Genomic DNA, 16,932 nt, shown 5'->3' on the forward strand with positions numbered 1-16,932 from the left:
CCAGCCTGGCCAACTTGGTGAAACCCTTGTCTCTACTAAAAATACAAAAATTAGCTTGGAGTGGGTGCACATGCCTGTAATCCCAGCTACTCAGGAGGCTGAGGGAGGAGAATTGCTTGAACCCAGGAGGCAGAGGTTGCAGTGAGCCAAGATTGTGCCACTGCACTCCAGCCTGGGAGACAGAGCAAGACTCCATCTTGAAAAGAAAAAAAAAAGAATTACCAGTGCAACTAAGTACCCATTGATTTCTTACACTCATTGATGTTTGGAAGTTTGCAGTACGGTAAGTAATTTATTAGGAAACAAGGGATTTTATCAGATTTTCTCTAACAAAATTATATTGTTTGATAATGAGTGATTACATGTCGGACTTCAATACTGTAGCAAATTAATATATCAAAAAGCACAACATTGTATTCAAATAAATAGAGCAGTGACCAAGTCTCACACTTCTGTGCTCTTTTCCATGCCCCAACTCCTCTGACTGGACTATACTCCTGCCTCCCTTTCACTCTTTCTATCCCTTCTTTTTATGTTATGCTTTTTCCACTTAAGCAAAAGAATAATTTTATTAGAAGGATACTGGAATATCTTACAAAATTTAGGAGCCACTAGACCTAGAAGCCAAAATGAGAAAGCCATAAGTGACCCAGTATTAAGTACTTGTTTTTCATTTCTTGCCTCTTCATCTCTCTGGGTACCAGGTTCTTTCACCGTTCTTTCCAAGCCTGGCTTTTGAGGTCTCTGCAAATGATGGCAGACCCATAATTCTTGAATTTACATCCCCTAGTTCAAGTTACACCCACCTAGATTAAGTCCAAATTTCTAACTCCTAGAAGAGAACATCTGGAGTAGTTTGGGTCAGGGTTTTATTTATAGTCTAGTCAATTGTGGCCAGCAGAGAGAATCTAATAATAACAATATGCCTGTCAAGGGTAAGTCCCTGGAGAAGGGTGTGGGGAAGGAAAGGCAATTCTCAGAAGTATGCTGTAACCTTCTACTTGGCTAGCTTCCTATAAAACCATCAAGGGCTAATTTGGGTGTCATCTTTTCTGGTTTAATCCTTCTACCCCCACCACTATCCACATCTGGAGATAAATTTATAGGATTTAGTGCCACTAACTAAGCACTCATCTTCTGTTTCTCTCTCTTTCTCTCTCACTGTACAGGAACTTCATCTTCCACCTTTGTGTGTCTAGTTTTGCTTTGTATCATTGTTCTATGGTAAGGACCTAAGACATGTTTGTAGAATAAAAAGATCAATCCATGTATGAAGGAAGATTAAGATTCATACCTGACCCTGGTTCTTTGCTTGTTTGCCAAGTATCTATGGCAGTCTTTCATAACAAAAGAAACATAAATGCTTTCGAAATATATAGTGTCTGTAATTTTTAAAGACAATTAACTCTATCTTCTCTTTTTTAAACAACAGCTTTATTGAAATGTAATTCACATACCATCCATCCACTTACAGTGTACAATTCAATGACATTTAGTATATTCAGAGTTGCCCAACCATCAACCTAGTTTTAGAACAATTTCATCACCCTTAAAAGAGACCTTGTACCCTTCAGCAGTCACTCCCCATTTCCCTCCAGTCTACCAGTCCTAGACTATCACTTTCAGTCTCTATGGATTTGTGTACTCTGAACCTTTCATATAAGTGGAATCCTACAATGCATAGGCTTTTGTGACTGGCTTCTTTCATGTGGCATGTTTCCAGGGTTCATCCATATCAATTGCATGTATCAGTAATTCATTCCTTTTTATAGCCAAATACTTTCAGTTGCATGGCTATATCATATTTTATTTATCCACTCATCAGTTGATGGACATTTGGGTTGCTTCTGCTTTTAGGCTATTAGGAATAATGCTACAATGAACATTTTTTCATATCTGGAAGCCTAGGAGTGGAAATGCTAGATCATAAGGCAACTCATTGTTTAACTTTTTGAAGAAATGCCAGATTGTTTTCTAAAAGGCTGCACCATTTTTTGAAAGGATGTGAATAAATATTTGTCCAAAGATGTATCAATTGCCAATAAGCACATGAAAAATGCTCAACATCAATATTCATTAGGGAAATGCATATAAAAACCACTATGAGATGCATTTTACATCCATGCGAAAGGCTTTAACTAAAAACACAGATAATAATAATGATTGGTAAAGATGTGGAAAAATTAGAATCTTCTCTTTATTTTACAAACTCTCACTCTACCACAGAGTGACTGCCCAATGAGAATATTTATGAACTGACAAGCGCTCCAGTGCTATAATAACCATGGTATTATTTAAATATTACTGTAACATGACTTTTTAACTTTTGACATTATCTTTTAAAAAACTTGTAAATATAGATAAATGAACAAATATAAACATAATAGTATCATTTAAATTTTTCTGAAATTGTTTTTGAAGAAATAATTTTGGTATGTGTTTTTTTTAAAAAAAAAAAGAAAGAAAAATACTAATATCAGTTTAGTAATCAAATAAATCTCCTTCCATTCCTGACCACTAGCCCCTCAATCCTCCTCCCTAGAAAAATTCTGTGCCAATTTCTTGTTTTCTAAAGACATTTCATTGCATAAGGTTCTCAGTATATATTGATAGTCTTTTAAAAGTTGTCATCAGTGCTAGCATACTAGCATAGCAGACTATACTGAACCATGCTTTTTTATTTTTGCACAAACACACAAATATTTATTTTCAAATACAAAGATATAAAACTTGCCATAGTTAGAAATTTTAAAAATATATTGCAAATAAGATAGCAATCTGGTTACATTTTTAAGGAGATGGTGCCAAATTTTAAAACAATCAGCAAAGTATTTGTGGCAAATGTTTTTATTTTTATGTTAACAACTTATCTTGAGAATTATTCTTTATCATTTCTATGTCATTCTTTGTAATGGCTATCCGATATTCTCTTTAATGTGTGTACCAGAAGATCACTGGAATTTCAGTACCATCTAATGACTCATACTTAAAAGTGGTTTTTATATATTCATCTTCCATTTATATGTATTGACATTGATTCCCTTTGCATTATTATCTTCCATCTTTCTTTTATAAAGTACTTATAATCTAATTTTCTGCTTTTGGCTCAATGAGAACAGAATGACATATCCCTTACAATACTGGAAGAAAGAAAAAAGTTGTTTTCTTGAAAATATAGCCAATAACATATATATTTATTTCTAAAGATTTATGTATAAATTGTATGCTTATTATAAAATTATATATAAAATGTAATTATATATGACTACATAAATTATAAAATATAAATTATAAGATTATAACACATTTTAAAATTATATGCATATAATTTATGAAATATTCTTAAAATATGTTTACATGCATGGTTTGAAGACTTGGACTTTTACAAAGTTAAGGTATATCTACTTACATTTTGCATGTTTTTAATATCCTTTTTAAAAATCGACACACAGGTGCTTTTGGTCATCTATCAGGACAAAACACTATAGACATTGCCCAAAAATTACTTGAGAGAAGCAACAGAAGAAGACGGTGGGTAAAATCCTAAGGAACACTGACATTGAATGATTGTGCTTATGAGGTGAGGATTAAAAGAGTTAGTAGCCTAGTCCGATTTTATAATTTGAAGCCTGACTTTTCTCCAAACCCAGGGAGGAGAATTTTAAGCAATACCACCCTGGTCAATCGTCAGGTCACTGGAAATCATTGCCTTTTCACCTGGAATGCGTGCCGCATTGCCTCACACATGGCTAATCCTTCAGGTCAACATGTCTCTCCACATTCTTTGTGGTTCCTCATATTGTAAAATCAACCCATCTTGAGTTTCATTACCTCCAGTTTACTGCTGGGTGGTTGGATAATTAATGTTTTCCAGAAATTTGAACTGCTAGGTTAAGGATATGCCAGATAATACTTTTATTATAACAACTGCAGGGCTTCAAAGATGTCAAAAATCAGGCCCCAAGCAGAGTGCCTTGGCAGAAGACATATCCTGACTTCTCTTAAATTAGACCATAAAGTAGGAAGTTATATCACCATACTCTGTTTAAATTTCATACACTCTCTCTAGTTCTTTGCCCACTGAAGATGTTTTTTAATAAATTTATGTTGAATCAAGTTCCCTATTAATAATACCAAGAAGTTGTTACAATTGAGTTTATAATTTGAAGCCTGATTTTCTTATGTTCAGTGATTCATAGTTGAAAATCTCCTTTTTGTATAGGAACTCAAGCAAATAAGAAGGCTATTTAAATTGTAATTAGAAAGCTAATTATATTTTGGGCAGAAGAATTACTGCATTCTTCAGTTGGGAAAATGCTGCCTAGAAACTTATATTATTTTTTCATTACTTAATACAACAATGTGAGACTATGTCTACCTGAGATATACTGTAATATCTAACAATATGAAATTATTTCTATCTAACTGCTTTGCTGGATTAATTTTATAGTTTAAGAAACTTTGAAAAATGTTTCATCATTAAGATAAGATTATCAAGTATAGTTCTTCATGACCAGGAGGCAGTTCTTCAGTCTTTTCTTAACCTAACTGGCTTTCTAGATTCTCTAATATTTCCTTAAGTTTCTGGTGTATGTTATCACTTTATATATATTTTTCTTTTAAAAGGTTTCTTCTTTAAAATTGTATTTACTCTAAAACAGCCTTAATCCCAAATAAGTAGCATACAAATAAACTTTGAATCCCATAGAATATATTCATTTAATAGGCAATAGTCAAACCTTCTCATGAATTAATAAAAATAGTTTTCTATCTATCTTTAAAGCTACTTTTCTGTTGGGAGCGGTGGCTCACACCTGTCATCCCAGCACTTCAGGAGGCCGAGGCAGGCCGATCACAAGATCAGGAGATCCAGACCATCCTGGCCAACATGGTGAAACCCTGTCTCTACTAAAAATACAAAAATTAGCTGGACATGGTGGCGCGCACCTGTAATCTCAGCTACTCGGGAGGCTGAGGCAGGATAATTGCTTGAACCCGGGAGGCAGGGGTTGCAGTGAGCCGAGGTCGGGCCACTGCACTCCAGCCTGGCAACAGAGCGAGACTCCGTCTCAAAAAAAAGCTACTTTCCAGGCTGCTATTGTAGGCAGTCTACAAATTAGGCTGTTTTGAGCAGTTTTGTTTTGAGTTTTTGCCAAATTTGATTTGATTGACTTTTTCACCTTAATACCACAGCTGTTAAAATTCATTAGTCAAAGTACAAATACATCAACAATTGTTTTGACATTAAAAATATACAATTTAGAATGTTATAAAGGAGCTAACATAAATCTCTAAGAGAACTGATGAAGGTTATTTTCTCTCTCTATTTTTAAATTTGTGTTTAGAATGATTACAGTGATTATTTGTATGAGAGGAATGGAGTGCACATTATTTATCTTCTGGGCAATAATATTTATTACCTAAACACAGTTCTTTTATTACCTTTATTTTAAAAATTTTATAATAGTTTAAATTACAGACATAGTAATGCATTTTGTGATATAACTGAAGTGACACCATATAAAAATGTATGTATGCAGAATGAGTATATCTCCCATATCCTCTTCCACTTTCACACCCACATGTAACCAATGTGAAAAGCCTGTTGTGATAGTCTTCAGCCCTGTTTCCTCACTCAGTGTATACAAGCATCAATGCACATTAAGAGAGACATTTATGTTTATCTGATTTTTAAAATTAATACATCATACTATACATTTTATCCTGTACCTGATTAATTTTAATTAACCATGTATTATGGATACTCCTGCAATTCCACATGCATATCATCTGTATAATACTAAGTCTCAGACAACTCAAATAATAAAAGAATGAGCAAAGGATGTGAATAGGAAATAAAAAGAAAAGCCAGTGGAAATACAGAAGGCTAATAAACATGAAAAAACCCTCATTGTTAACAAGGAAAATGCAAATTTAAGTAATGAGACATCTCTTTATACCTATCAGATTGGCAAATATTTAAATGAATTAGGATGCTGGTCACAAATGAAGATGTAGGGAAAAAGCTGCATAAATTATAATATTTTTTTAAAAATAATCTTTTTAAAAATAGTGTATTAAAAATGTAATCTATCAATTATCTATCTGCTTATCAATAACCTATCATCTATTTAATTAAACTTTTAACCCAGAAATCCTAGGCATTGTTTTACTTTTAGATTGCTACTCCATATAAATAACAGCAATGACATTAAAAAATATAGGAACAAGATGTTCATGTGGGGTGTTACGATAGGTCATGGGAGGGAGTTTATTTGAGAGGGATGCAGAAGGGAAAGGATAGATTCAAGCAAAATAAAAAATTAAAAGACTACCAAAAAAGAGAGTAATCTTATAATTCCATTTATGTAAGATTATATTACATGTATATGTATATCTGCATTAGTTCATTAGAAAAAGTTCTATATCAACCTAAAATTTTACATTATTCAGGAGAAGACTTGTATATACTTCTTTAACACATCTGATTCTGAGAACAGTTATAGTAAATATACTCTTATGACTGCAACTGGGAGTGACTTATTGCTCATAATACAATGTATAAAAGTTTTCCAAGGTTCATGCAGTCCTGCTACTTATTGTTTCATCTGTGGTGATTAGTTCTGTCTGTTAGTACTATTAAATAAGGAACTGGAACAAGTTTAATCTACTTTTTTTATTCAATAAACTGCAAGATCACTTTAAAGGACAAACAGCAGGAGTTGCCTCTTAAATATTTAAGAAAGATGAGAGTAATTAATTTCATGGTTAAAAGTATATTCATATTTTCTTTTCATCAATGGTTTTTCCAAATAATATCAATATCATTGTATTTTTAAAAAGCATGTAAAGATTCTATGCTTCTGCAAGTGACAGTTGGTGTGATTTTATTTTAACTTTATGCTACTTACCCATATTAGTGTTATATAGAATCCTGGGATATGAAATTTATAGGTAAGAATTAAGTATACAAGTATCAAATTAGAACTGCTTAACTTTTATTCTAAGCACAATAATTATGCAGTTAAAGGACTACAGACAATAAAAATAAGCATTAATTGTGGGTCTTCAGGGTTACATATATTTCCCAAGCATCTGTTTTTTGAGTTTTTGTGTTTTGTGTATGTGTTTTTTATTATTGGTTGTTTGATTTTGTTATTTTTGGAGATCCTAAAATTTTCCACTGAACATATTGTGGTAATTGTTTCATGTAATGTAATATTATTATTTTGTAGTTGCTCCATAGTTCTTGAATATTCTGCTCTGTTTTTTGTTGTTGTTGTTCTCTTTGCTTTTCAGTTTTGGAGGTGTCCATTGAGATATATATTAAAACTCAGAGAGTCTTTCCTCAGCTCTATTCAGTCTACTAATAAGCCCATCAAAGGCATTTTTGTTTCTGTTACAGTGTTTTTGATCTCTAGCATCTTAGGGTTTCCATCTTTCTATTTACATTGCCCATTTGTTGGTATATGCTATCTACTTTATCCATTAGAGACCTTAGCATATTATCATAGTTTTTTAAATTTTCTGTCTGATAATTTCAATATCCCTGCCATGTTCAATTCTGATGCTTGTTCCTCTTCAGACTGTGTTATTTGCCTTTTAGTATGCCTTGTAATTTTTCCTTGATAGCCAAATACGTTGTACTAGGTGAAAGAAACTGCTATACATAGGCCTATAGTAATGTGGAGATAAAGTGTGTGGTGAAGGGAAGAGTTCTATAGTCCTATGATTAGGTCTTAGTCATTTAGTGAGTCTCTGTTCCTCTAGACTGTGAATTTTACACATTTTTTTTTAGTACCTGCATCCCCACTATTGGTACTCAGAAAACAATATCTCAGAATACGGGGCCTTGTGAGAGAGGAGGAAGGAAGAAATGGGTCAAGCAGGCAGTTAGGGTGGGTCCTCGGTTGAATTATTTCAAACAGAAGAACAGCCTGAAAACTCAAGCTTCAGGTACAGATAAGGGAACTTCCATATGGGGGGGCTTGCCCAAGACATGCCCACAGTCTCATAGATAAGAAAGGCTACACAGGTGACTTGTTCAAACATGCCCTTAATGGAAAATTTTATCCCCTAACACATGTGCAGTAAGTGGAACAAAGCAATATGGAGTAACTCAAGCTAAGGGCCTGCATGCGCACTAGGAGGACAGGGCAGAGCTGCCAGAAATTAGCACCTTATGCAAATGAGCTGCCCAGTCCTCACTGGTTTATTATAAAAGCCTTTGCATTCAACTGTAAAAACAGCAACCTTCTTCTAGGCCCACTCTCCACAGCAGAGAGCTTTCTTCTTTTGCTTATTAAACTTTCACCCTTTCACCTTCCAACCTCACCCTTTTTGTCCATGCTCCTTAATTCTCTTGGTCAGGAGACAAAAACTCCAGGTGATACCTTACAAGTAGAGACTGCTACATTGTGGTGCACTGGTGAGACTGTAACACTTAGAGTGCTAACTGCTTCAAAAATTGAAAGTCCTTAGAAATAAGCCATACAACCAAGTTTTCTCTGTGACTTTCCCCACAATCTCTGTCTTTCAATTCTCTCTCTCTCCCAAAGCACAGGAGGAGCCTGTTCTCTGAAGTTTCTTCATTTACCTAGATCCTCAAAAGATCTCCAAAGAGAAACACAATTGTCTTCTATTCCTTTGCTGAAAGGTGCAGTGAAGGGGGAAGATTTCTTCACTCCTACACCACCTTTTGGTGTGACAGGATGACCAGAGCTGGCTGGAATTGGGTATTTCTCTTTTTCCAAATCAATTAGGCTCTGATAAAACCCCAGCAGGTTAGGCTCTGGTTAAGTAGTTTTACCTGAGGGCAGATCTTCTTAAGAAGAACAGAATGTTATAGTGTATAGTAAGTGTTCACTTAACTTTGTCAAAAGGTTCTTGGAAACAGTAACTTTAAATGAGACAACATATAAGGAAACCAATTTTTTTTTTGTTTTCTCATCATCAACCTTATAATGAAAACACTTTCAACAAACCGACATTATTCTAGGACCTGCTCTTCAGTTATTTCATTAAAGCTGCAGTTCCCAAGGACCTATCTATGATATTAAGTGAGTATATTTCAAAATGGTTTCTTCCTCCCTCTGCTGCCAGAAACAGGAAATAATTTTTCCTAAATATTTATTGTGAGAATTTGGTCATAGTCCTAGAAGTAAAACTCACAGAAGTGTGGGGACTCCTGATAACTGAAGTTATTAAGTCTCTGACTCCTCTACACTTAGCCTCCAACAATTACTCCATTACAGTTCAGGTTTTCTACCCAGGCACTGGTTCCCACATAGGTTTCTGCTCTGGTAGGCTAAACTGTGAAACCACCCTACAAATTCTTCCTGCCTGCTGCACAAAATCAACTCACAGAGACCACAGCATTGCAGTAAAGACAGTTTAACTGATGCAAGGCCAGCTAGGCCACATGGAAGACAGAGTTATTACTCAAATCAATCTCTCTGAAGGCTTGGAGGTTAGGGGTTTTTCAAAGATAGTTTTGTGAGCAGGGGCTAGGGAAGGGGGCATGCTGATTTGTTGGGGATGCAATCAAAGGGGTGTGGAAAATTGTACTCATGTGCTGAGTTAGCTTCTAGGTGGGGGCCATAGGACTAGTTGAGTTCTGAAAAGACACCCAAAAGGCCAATCTTAAGTTCTTAAAGAGTAATTGGGAAAGTTGCAAATCTTATGACATCCAGAATAAATGCTAGTAATTATTTAGAATTCGAGCCCCTCTCATCCTCTTAATTGGTGGCCTTTCATTAGTTTTACAAGAACAATTTAGTCTTTGAGAAGAGCTATTATCATTTAAATTATAAACTAAATTCCTCCCAACGTTAGCTTGGCCCATGCCCAGGAATGAGCAAAGATAGCCAGCCTATGAGGTTAGAAGCAAGACGGAGTCAGTTATGTCATAATGGCTCTTACCGTCACACTTTTGCTAAGGCAATTTTAACTGCCTCCGTATCTGCTTGTTTTGTCTCTCCAGTTTTGAAGGCAGCAGTTTGCCCTGTGACCTCATTTCCCTTACTGATTCAGGAGGAGTTGCTGATTTTTCTGTTTGTTCAGCTTTTTCTTGTCACTAGAACAGACTGGTGACTTCTATGCTGCTTACATGTGCAATTGAAAAGCAGAACCTCCTGTATAATATTATTCTAACATTTTTAAATTGTTTCAGGATATGACCAATATTTTTCACATCTTCTACTATTAAAAATAATACATGTATATGAACATAGAAAAATAACAACTAACCAAAACTATCAACCATAACATTTTTCCAAAAATTTTCATCTCGTTATTAAACACAAAATATTAGTGTTTAGCAGTTCTTTGAGAAATGATTTACAAATAGTAAATTATTTTTGTCTTTATGTGGCTGAAAATAAATGTCAGTCTGCCTCTCTCTCAAAAGATACATTCATTTTTTTCCATTATTTTATTATTATACTTTAAGTTCTATGGTACATATGCACAACATCTAGGTTTGTTAGATATGTATACATGTGCCATGATGGTGTGGTGCACCCATTAACTCCTCATTTACATTAGGTACATCTCCTAATGCTATCCCTCCCCCTTCCCCCTACCCCATGACAGGCCCCGGTGTGTGAGGTTCCCCTTCCTGTGTCCAACTGTTCTCATTGTTCAATTCCCTCCTATGAGTGAGAACATGCAGTGTTTGGTTTTCTATTCTTTAGATAGTTTGCTCAGAATGATGGTTTCCAGCTTCATCCATGTCTCTACGAAGGACATGAACTCCTCCTTTTTTATGGCTGCATAGCATTCCATGGTGTATATGTGCCACATTTTCTTAATCCAGTCTATCACTGATGGTCATTTGGGTTGGTTCCAAGTCTTTGCTATTGTGAATAGTGCCGCAATAAATATATGTGTGCATGTGTATTTATAGCAGCATGACTTATAATCCTTTGTGTATATACCCAGTAATGGGATTGCTGGGTCAAATGGTATTTCTAATTCTAGATCCTTGAGGAATCGCCACACTGTCTTCCACAATGGTTGAACTAGTTTACAGTCCCACCAACAGTGTAAAAGTGTTCCTATTTCTCCACATCCTCTCCAGCACCTGTTGTTTCCTGACTTTTTAATGATTGTCATTCTAACTGATGTGAGATGATATCTCATTGTGGTTTTGATTTGCATTTTCTCTGATGGCCAGTGATGATGAGCTGCATAAATGTCTTCTTTTGAGAAGTGTCTGTTCATATCCTTCACCCACTTTTTGATGGGGTTGTTTGATTTTTTTTTGTAAATTTATTTGAGTTCTTTGTAGATTCTGGATATTAGCCCTTTGTCAGATGTGTAGATTGCAAAAATTTTCTCCCATTCTCTAGGTTGCCTGTTCACCCTGATGGTAGTTTCTTTTTGCTGTGCAGAAGCTCTTTAGCTTAATTAGATCCATTTGTCAATTTTGGATTTTGTTGCCATTGGTTTTGCTGTTTTAGACATGAAGTCCTTGCCCATGCCTATGTCCTGAATGGTACCGTCTAGGTTCTCTTCTAGGGTTTTTATGGTTTTAGGTCTAACATGTAAGTCTTTAATCCATCTTGAATTAATTTTTGTATAAGATGTAAGGAAGGGATCCAGTTTCAGCTCTCTACATATGGCTAGCCAGTTTTCCCAGCACCATTTATTAAATAGGGAATCCTTTCCCCTTTGCTTGTTTTTGTCAGGTTTGTCAAAGATCAGATGGTTGTAGATGTGTGGTATTATTTCTGAGGTCTCTGTTCTGTTCCATTGATCTATATCTCTGTTTTGGTACTGGTACCATGCTGTTTTGGTTACTGTAGCCTTGTAGTATAGTTTGAAGTCAGGTAGCATGATGCTGCCAGCTTTGTTCTTTTGGCTTAGGATTATCTTGGCTATACGGGCTCTTTTTTGGTTCCATATGAACTTTAAAGTAGTTTTTTCCAGTTCTGTGAAGAAAGTAATTGGTAGCTTGATGGGGATGGCATTGAATCTATAAATTACCTTGGGCAGTATGGCCATTTTCACAATATTGATTCTTCCTATCCATGAGCATAGAATGTTATTTCATTTGTTTGTGTCCTCTTTTATTTCATTGAGCAGTGGTTTGTAGTTCTTCTTGAAGAGGTCCTTCACATCCCTTGTAAGTTGGATTCCTAGGTATTTTATTCTCTTTGAAGCAATTGTGAATGGGAATTCACTCATGATTTGGCTCTCTGTTTGTCTGTTATTGGTGTATAGGAATGCTTGTAGTTTTTGCACTTTGATTTTATATCCTGAGACTTTGCTGAAGTTGCTTATCAGCTTAGGAGATTTTGAACTGAGACGATGGGGTTTTCTAAATATACAATCATGTCATCTGCAAACAGGGACAATTTGACTTCCTCTTTTCCTAATTGAATACCCTTTATTTCCTTCTCCTGCCTGATTGCCCTGGCCAGAACTTCCAACACTGTGTTGAACAGGAGTGGTGAGAGAGGGCATCCCTGTCTTGTGCCAGTTTTCAAAGGGAATGCTTCCAGTTTTTGCCCATTCAGTATGATATTGGCTGTGGGTTTGTCATAGATAGCTCTTATTATTTTGAGATACGTCCCATCAATACCTAATTTATTGAGAGTTTTTAGCATGAAGGGCTGTTGAATTTTATCGAAGACCTTTTCTGCATCGAGATAATCATATGGTTTTTGTCTTTCGTTCTGTTTATATGATGGATTACGTTTATTGATTTGCATATGTTGAACCAGCCCACTTGATCATGGTGGATAAGCTTTTGGATGTGCTGCTGGATTCTGTTTGCGAGTATTTTTTTGAGGATTTTTGCATCAATGTTCATCAGGGATATTGGTCTAAAATTCTCTTTTTTTGTTGTGTCTCTGCCAGGCTTTGGTATCAGGATGATGCTGGCCTCATAAAATGAGTTAGGGAGGATTCCCTCTTTTTCTATTGATTGGAATACTTTCAGAAGGAATGGTACCACCTTCTCCTTGTACCTCTGGTAGAATTCAGCTGTGAATCTGTCTGGTCCTGGAATTTTTTTGGTTGGTAGGATCTTAATTATTGCCTCAATTTCAGAGCCTGTTATTGGTCTATTCAGGGATTCAACTTCTTCCTGGTTTAGTCATGGGAGAGTGTATGTGTCCAGGAATTTATCCATTTCTTCTAGATTTTCTAGTTTATTTGCGTAGAGGTGTTTAGAGCATTCTCTGATGGTAGTTTGTATCTGTGGGATCGGTGGTGATATCCCCTTTATCATTTTTTATTGTGTCTATTTGTTTCTTCTCTCTTTTCTTCTTTATTAGTCTTGCTAGTGGTCTATCAATTTTGTTGATCTTTTCAAAAAACCAGCTCCTGGATTCATTAATTTTTTGAAGAGTTTTTTGTGTCTCTATCTCCTTCAGTTCTGCTCTGATCTTTGTTATTTCTTGCCTTCTGCTAGCTTTTGAATGTGTTTGCTCTTGCTTCTCTAGTTCTTTTAATTGTGATGTTAGGGTGTCAATTTTAGATCTTTCCTGCTTTCTCTTGTGGGCATTTAGTGCTATAAATTTCTCTCTACACACTGCTTTCAATGTGTCCCAGAGATTCTGGTATGTTGTGTCTTTGTTCTCATTGGTTTCAAAGAACATCTTTATTTCTGCCTTCATTTCGTTATGTACCCAGTAGTCATTCAGGAGCAGGTTGTTCAGTTTCCATGTAGTTGAGCAGTTTTGAGTGAGTTTCTTAATCCTGAGTTCTAGTTTGATTGCACTGTGGTCTGAGAGACAGTTTGTTATAATTTCTGTTCTTTTACATTTGCTGAGGAGAGCTTTACTTCCAACTATGTGGTCAATTTTGGAATTAGTGTGATGTGGTGATGAAAAGAATGTATATTCTGTTGATTTGGGGTAGAGAGTTCTGTATGTCTGTTAGGTCCGCTTGGTGCAGAGCTGAGTTCAATTCCTGGATATCCTTGTTAACTTTCTGTTTCGTTGATCTGTCTAATGTTGACAGTGGAGTGTTAAAGTCTCCCATTATTTTTGTTTCTAAGTCTCTTTGTAGGTCTCTAAGGACTTGCTTTATGAATCTGGGTGCTCCTGTATTGGGTGCATATATATTTAGGATAGTTTGCTCTTCTTATTGAATTGATCCCTTTACCATTATGTAATGGCCTTCTTTGTCTCTTTTGATATTTGTTGGTTTAACATCTGTTTTATCAGAGACTAGGATTGCAACCTCTGCTTTTTTTTTGTTTTCCATTTGCTTGGTAGATCTTCCTCCATCCCTTTATTTTGAGCCTATGTGTGTCTCTGCATGTGAGATGGGTCTCCTGAATACAGCACACTGATGGGTCTTGACTCTTTATCCAATTTGCCAGTCTGTGTCTTTGAATTGGAGCATTTAGCCCATTTACATTTAAGGTTAATATTGTTATGTGTGAATTTGATCCTGTCATTATGATGTTAGCTGGTTATTTTGCTCGTTAGTTGATGCAGTTTCTTCCTAGCATCAATGGTCTTTACAATTTTGCATGTTTTTGAAGTGGCTGGTACTGGTTGTTCCTTTCCATGTTTAGTGCTTCCTTCAGGAGCTCTTGTAAGGCAGGCCTGGTGTTGACAATATCTCTCAGCATTTGCTTGTTTGTAAAGGATTTTATTTCTCCTTCACTTATGAAGCTTAGTTTGGCTGGATATGAAATTCTGGGTTGAAAATTCTTTTCTTTAAGAATGTTCAATATTGGCCCCCACTCTCTTCTGGCTTGTAGAGTTTCTGCCGAGAGATCCGCTGTTAGTCTGATGGGCTTCCATTTCTGGGTAACCCAACCTTTCTCTCTGGCTGCCCTTAACATTTTTTCCTTCATTCAAACTTTGGTGAATCTGACAATTATGTGTCTTGGAGTTGCTCTTCTCAAGGAGTATCTTTGTGGCATTCTCTGTATTTCCTGAATTTGAATGCTGGCCTGCCTTGCTATGTTGGGGAAGTTCTCCCAGATAATATCCTGCAGAGTGTTTTCCAACCTGGTTCCATTATCCCCGTCACTTTCAGGTACACCAATCAGACATTGAGTTGGTCTTTTCCCATAGTCCCATATTTCTTAGAGGCTTTGTTTGTTTCTTTTTACTCTTTTTTCTCTAAACTGCTCTTCTCACTTCATTTCATTCATTCGATCTTCAATCACTGATACCCTTTCTTCCAGTTGATGGAATCGGCTACTGAAGCTTGTGCATGCGTCACGTAGTTTTCAAGCCATGGTTTTCAGCTCCATCAGGTCATTTAAGATCTTTTCTACACTGATTATTCTACTTAGCCATTCATGTAATCTTTTTTCAAGGTTTTTATCTTCTTTGCAGTGGGTTCGAACATCCTCCTTTAGCTCAGAGAAATTTGATCATCTGAAGCCTTCTTCTCTCAACTCGTCAAAGTCATTCTCCGTCCAGCTTTATCCTGCTGCTGGCGAGGAGCTGTGTTCCTTTGGAGGAGAAGAGGAGCTTGGTTTTTAAAATTTTCAGCTTTTCTGCTCTGGTTTCTCACTATCTTTGTGGTTTTATCTACCTTTGGTCTTTGATGATTGTGACATACATATGGGGTTTCGGTGTGGATGTCCTTTCTGTTTGTTAGTTTTCCTTCTAACAAACAGGACCCTCAGCTGCAGGTCTGTTGGAGTTTGCTGGAGGTCCACTCCAGACCCTGTTTGCCTGGGTATCACCAGCAGGGTCTGCAGAACATCAAATATTGCAGAACAGCAAATGTTGCTGCCTGATCTTTCCTCTGGAAGCTTTGTCTCAGAGGGGCACGTGGCCGTGTGAGGTGTCAGTCGGCCCCTACTGGGAGGTGCCTCCCAGTTAGGCTACTCGGGGGTCAGGGACCGATTTGAGGAGGCAGTCTGTCCGTTCTCAGATCTCCAGCTGCATGCTGGGAGAACCACTACTCTCTTCAAAGCTGTCAGACAGGGACATTTAAGTCTGTAGAATTTTCTGCTGCCTTTTTTTCAGCTATGCCCTGCCCCAGAGGTGGAGTATACAGAGGCAGGGAGGCCTCCTTGAGCTGCAGTGGGCTCCACCCAGTTCCAGTTTCACAGCCACTTTGTTTACCTACTCAAGCCTCAGCAATGGTGGGCGCCCCTTCCCCAGCCTCGCTGCCACCTTGCAGTTCGTTCTCAGACTGCTGTGCTAGCAATGAGCAAGGCTCCATGGGTGTGGGACCCTCTGAGACAGGCACGGGATATAATCTCTTGGTGTGCCATTTGCTAAGACCATTGGAAAAGCACAGTATTACAGTGGGAGTCACCTGATTTTCCAGGTGCCGTCTGTTCACAGCTTCCCTTGGCTAGGTAAGGGAATTCCCTGACTCCTTGTGCTTCTTGGGTGAGGTGATGCCTTGCCCTGCTTCAGCTCACGCTCGGTGGGCTGCACCCACTGTCCTGCACCCACTGTCTGACAAGCCCCAGTGAGATGAACCTGGTACCTCACTTGGAAATGCAGAAATCACCTGTCTTCTGCGTCGCTCATGCTGGGAGCCATAGACTGGAGCTGTTCCTATTCAGCCATCTTCTTGGCACTGATACATCCATGTTTCATGCAATTCTGGGATTAAGTTACCTTTTCTAACTATAGTACTTTGAATATTTTAACCACTATTATTTGTAACCTATTATTGCTCATGAGAATTGCAGTGTTAATATATTCCCTCTAGTAGATTTTGAAATATTCCTTCCATTTGAAATGCAAAGCTTTCTCACCATAATGTATCTATGTGCTTTTTAAACTTGAAGATTTATGGCTTATCTCAACTTTTAAAATTTGCAGAATTTATCTCTTTAAATATTGTCTCTTACTCATCTTCCTTATCAATCCAGCATCCCTGAAAGATGGATATTGGTACTTCTCAATTCATTTTCCTGCATTTTTATTTATCTTTCACATTTTCCTTCTCTAGCTGTTGTTTCCTTAGTAATTTCATCCCTTCTATCATCTA

The sequence above is a fragment of the Pan paniscus genome, chromosome 6, assembly GCF_029289425.2.
Source record: "Pan paniscus chromosome 6, NHGRI_mPanPan1-v2.0_pri, whole genome shotgun sequence".
Taxonomy (NCBI): domain Eukaryota; kingdom Metazoa; phylum Chordata; class Mammalia; order Primates; family Hominidae; genus Pan; species Pan paniscus.